General features: G+C 58.0%; 1 long non-coding RNA gene across 1 annotated transcript; it reads left to right on the top strand.

Moving 5' to 3' along the window:
- The first annotated feature begins 2,204 nt into the window (after positions 1–2,204).
- On the top strand, positions 2,205–4,463 carry LOC109310309. Its single transcript, XR_002101196.1, has 3 exons — positions 2,205–2,305; positions 3,095–3,225; positions 4,324–4,463. It is a non-coding gene; the product is annotated as an uncharacterized LOC109310309 (long non-coding RNA).
- Positions 4,464–4,951: the final 488 nt, after the last annotated feature.

Below are 4,951 nucleotides of genomic sequence, written 5' to 3' on the forward strand. Positions count from 1 at the left end.
CAGGAGCCAGCAGAGCAGAGGCTGCAAGACAAAGACACGTGAAATCATCCCGACAAGGGCCGCCGGGTCTGCCCGACCCCTGCTCGTGCCCTTCAGCCTGCGCGCCGGTGCCCCGGGGCAGGCAGCCGAGCGCTGCACGAGGCGTGGGACCCTGCTCGCCGCAGCGTGCAGACCACGTACCGGAGCAGCAGCACAGCACCAGGGCCACGAGGAGGGAGGAGGCAAGCAGCTTCATGGTGGAGCCGGCTGTGCAAGGCTCAGAGGCTCCGGCTGTGATGCTCTGCATTTTGTGCTTGCTGCTCCTGCCTTTGTATGGGGCACGTCTGCATGCCCCTCCCAGCGCCCCCAGGCCAGGCTGCCAACGTGTTTGCCCGGCCCGCGGCCAGGCGAGACGTCCCAGGGCCCCTTTTCAAGTCGAGGCCTCCAGAGCAACGTGCACAGAAGAGGGAAGGGGTGTTTGCCCCTCAGCGCTGCCCAGGGAGCATCTCATTGCCAGTCTCAAAGGGTGAATGAGCTTCCCTTCAGGCGAGCTAATGGTTTCTGCAGACGTGGGGCTGGCTGAGCAGCATGCTGGTCCATGTGCCCTTGCCTAGAGAACAGCCTTCACGTGGGGTATGGAGGCAAAAGCTTGTCTGCATTGAAGGTGAAGCTCTACTTCTGTGAGGGGACTGTCCGCTGCGGTGCCGGCGATGGCGAAGGAGCGTGCCCCGTGGCCAGGGCTCCTTTGCAGCTCAGCCTGCTCCAGGGGAAAGGGGGAGGGAAGTGTCCAGCTGCCTCCAGTCTCCCTGCCCTTCCTGCTTGTCCCTGTCCCGGGGGTGTGAAAAGGTATCTGACCCTTGCCAGCGGGCTCTCGGTAGCATTTATCCCGTGCTGCCTGATGGGCCTTGCAGGCAGTGCTGCCTCACAAAGAACAGATGGGAAATAACAAGAGTCTGGCCCGAAGGCCCCAAATCCAGTTTGCTTCTAGCAGAAGTCACAAAATCACAGAATCATAGAAAAGGAGGGTTGAAGGGACCTCAGGGGTCACATCTAGTCCAACTCCTGCTCCAGGCAGGACCAGCCCCAACGGCATCGTCCCAGCTGGCGCTTTGTCTAACCTGGTCTTAAATCTCCAAGGATGGATGGAGAGTCCACCACCGCTCTGGGTGACCTGTCCCAGTGCTTCACCACCCTCCTCTTGAGAGAGTTTTTTCCTAATATCCAACCTCAACTTCCCTTGCTGCAGCTTCAGCCCATTGCTCCTTGTCCTGTTGTCTGCCCCCACTGAGAGCAGTCCAGCTCCATCCTCTTTGCAGCCTCCCTGCAGGGACTTAAGTCCTGTAATTACAATCATAATGAAGCGGAACAGAAGGGATTTTGGGGGGTTCTCTAGAAATTCACCCATGCCTAAAGCATCCCTGCTAGAGGCTGGTCCAGCCAGCTCTTCCAAACGTCCCGTGACGAAGACCCCAATCTTCCCTCTGCCAGGGCTTAGCTCTCCTTGCAGGCCAGACAGTTTCTTAATGCCTAACCTACATCTCCTACGGCATCATTCAAACCTGCTTCTTATCATCTCCGCAGTGGGCATGGGGACAGGTCTTTTAACATATTTGCAGCCCGTTACCCTGCCTTTCCTCTGTCTCCGGCTCTCTTGACAGAACAACCCAGTTCTCTTCTCAGAGGTCAGGCTTTCCTAGACCACGTTCAATGCCAAATATCCGAGAAGAGCAGCAGAGCGACGTGCCGTGGGACGCCTGCATGGGAAGCCAAGCGCTCAGCTCTGAATATTGGTGCTCTGTGCGGTCCAGGCCTCGGTCACCCTGCAGTGCGCACACACGACACACACAACTGTTGTGCACGTACACAAGCCCCCAGCAAGCCGCAGTGGATGTGCCCTGAGTCACTTCTTGCTTTTCCCCTTTGAAAACCCACCCGACGTGACTCTGTCCCGAACCCGGCAGCTGTCAGGAGACTCATCAATCTCCCCCTGCTCGGGGCCGTCGGAGGGATTTTTCTCAGCCTGTCCTTGCCTTCGGGTGACTGCAAATAGAAGGGGAAGCTTGCACGCACATTAACTTAATTTCCACGGGCAATGTAGTGCCACGGGCCAGCATTTCTCCGTGGCATTTGTCTAAGGGCAGACGCTGAGCCGGTGCCAGCCACGCCGGGGGCAGGCTGGGAGAAGGATGCGCTACCGGATGCGCTGGTGTAGAAAAGAGGGGCTGAACTGCCGAGGTCCAGTGCTAAACTCCACTCCTCCTAGCCCCAGCCATGAAGGGGACAGGACTTGCCCTGCTGCTCATTGTGGCTCTGTCCTGCGTCTTTGGTAAGTGGCGATAGGAAGGATTTCTGAAGCTCGTGTGTACGGAGCCCCTGACACGCACCGGGGTGCCCGCCCAGCCACTGCCTTGTGACCGACGTCTCGGGCTCACGGCTGTGGTGCACGTGCCGTCGGCTGAGGTGTGTGCCAGGTGCTTACCTGGTATCCAGCCACCGTTGGAGGCAAAGGCAGCCCTTTTTGTTCTCTCTGGGGTGGAGAAGGGGGAGTTTTGGCAGAGAACAGAAGATCTGGACTGGGGAGAGATCAATGTCTCCCCCAACCCTCTGTCTTCTTCCACTGAAGGCCTCAGCCCTGGTGCCCTTCGGGGTGCAGAGGGGGAGAAGGGTTGGGAGTTCAGACAAGGTGGGGAAAACTCACGGAGAGGAAGCTGGAAGATTAGAGTCATTGCAAAGGAACTGACGGCGGTTCCCTTGTATTCGTGCCCAGTCGTGGCACTGCTGTGCTAGGTGCTGTACGAACACAGCAGGGAGGGATGGTGCCTGCAACATTTTCCATCCCCCTCTGGGCTTCTGGTTGCATTCATCGGTCAAAGGGAGTCTCGATGGCAGAGCGTTTGGGGAATGCCAAGCGGAGGGTGAGCGGAGAAGGGGCGAGGAACTGGGCCCGGGGAGGGAAGTTGACCCATTGACACCGAGCAGGGGCCTTGTGGCTGCGGGCATGGCGGGGTCTGCATGGAGAGGGGCCTCGCTGCAAGCCCCCATTGCTGTCTCCACATCTCCCTGGGGCCATTTGAGCTCACTGGGCTTGGGCTTACTTGGCCTCTTTGTCCTGCAGAAGCCAGCGGTGCGTTGCCCGACCTCCAGGCCAATGCAGAAGACCTTGAGAAACTGAACGGTGGATATAAAGATGCTGTCAATGCCGCCGTCGAGGGCATTGTCAAGGGGTTTGAAGACAGCAGCATAGTGGTAAGCTCGACCTTGGTGGGGTGAGCTCTCCACTAGGAGCTGGGCTGGGCTGTGGTGGGTGTCGTCAATCCCGGATGGGCTGCCTTTCTGGAAGACCGGCTAGTGAAACCGGCTGCTGGGCTTTGTGCTGGAGGAACCTGGCCTGCGCTGTACAGAAGGTTTGCCTGGAGGATTGAATGCTCTTTTTTGGCCTTAACATTATGAATCTAAATGACACACCCCACCCCCCGGCCGCGACAAGGATGAAGTAGGACCAGGGTCCAGCAGCTCAAGCCTGCCCGGGGGAAGTGGGGAGACTTTCTTGTACCAATTATGTAGTGTAGAAATGAGCACAACGTGTTGCAGGGCAGGGGGGGAGCCCACAATGTAGCTGAGTGCTTTCACTTCTCAGCCTCGCTACCGGGCTGATGCGGGATTAGCGGACAGGAGAGGGCTCATTCGGGGGGGGTCTCCATGACGAGGGGCTCCCCAAGCAGAGCCGGGGAGACTGCATTGGAGTCCAGAGGAGCAGGCCAGCCCTGCAGGAAACCTGGGAGGTGTCAGGGGTGACATCCTTGCCTGCTAAAATGAGTGGCAGTTTTGCCATTTGTCTTAATAGGATCTAAGGATTTCATCCGGGTCTCCAGCTCCCCCAGTACAAATAAGAGGGGAGTTTTAATGTGGAGCCCCATGCATTTCAGTGTCTGCTTGGATGTGTCCCGCTTCACTGCAGCTCTGACTTTCCATTTGCCTGTGGATTTTTTAACCCAAGCTCAAGAAGTGACCAACCCCCCACAATATAACATGACCCCTGTCCCCGTCACACCAGCGGGGACGGCTTCTGACCTGCGGGTCGCTGGTGTAACAGGACGAGGGTCCTGGCTGAGTATCTCTGTTGCCCAGAGCGAAGCCATCCCAGAGGTATTCCTAGCACCAGTTCAGCGGCTGGAAGAAATGGGGAAGGCATAGCTCCAGCATGACCGGTGTGAGCTCTGAGCCCGCTTTCACGCAGCGTCCAGATCCCTTGGTGCAAGGGCCATTGAACCACAGGGCCGGTGCTTTGAAAAGCAAGCGGCTGCACCCCTGCTTGTATTGACATGGCGCCTCGTTTGCTTTCAGGCGAAACAATGAGGCTGGAGGCTGGCGACCCGGCAGGGCCCGACTGCAGGCATCCTCCCTGCAGCTCCAGCAGACGGACGAGGCGGAGACCTTGGATGGTAGAGCAGTCGCTCACCTTGCAATAAAATAAGCACAGGAATGTACCGTGGCCTCCTGCGTATCGTTACTGCTGCTCGTTGCTGCTGGTCTGTAGTTACGTCCTGCAACTCGGGCGTCCCTGGGGTCTGAATCGGCAGCAGGGCTGGTTCTCTGTGCACGGTTCAGACAGGGCCAGATTGCCCCAGGCTTCGTAGCCTGAGGGAGGCAGACCCCAGAGCCCTGAATACTGTGCAAGAGAGATTGCTTCTCACCACTGATGCCCATGGCCCAGTGATGAAAGGCCAGTGACGAAATATCCATGGGGCAGAGGATGAATGAACGGACCGCGGGCTGCTGAAGCTGAGCGTAGCTCCATGGAGGGTGGGAAGTTTGAAGAATAGCATCCCTGGAAATCAAGGGGTGCTGTACAGAAGTGGGGCCAACCTTTTTGGCCTGCATGCCACAGATTAGTCCTGCACCCCCAGAGTGCCACCCCAGTTCCCTTCTTCTGCCAGATCTGCCACTCCTGATGCCCTGCTCTGCTTTCTTT

Source organism: Crocodylus porosus, unplaced genomic scaffold (assembly GCF_001723895.1).
Source record: "Crocodylus porosus isolate Cpor-Errol unplaced genomic scaffold, CroPor_comp1, whole genome shotgun sequence".
Taxonomy (NCBI): Eukaryota; Metazoa; Chordata; order Crocodylia; family Crocodylidae; genus Crocodylus; species Crocodylus porosus.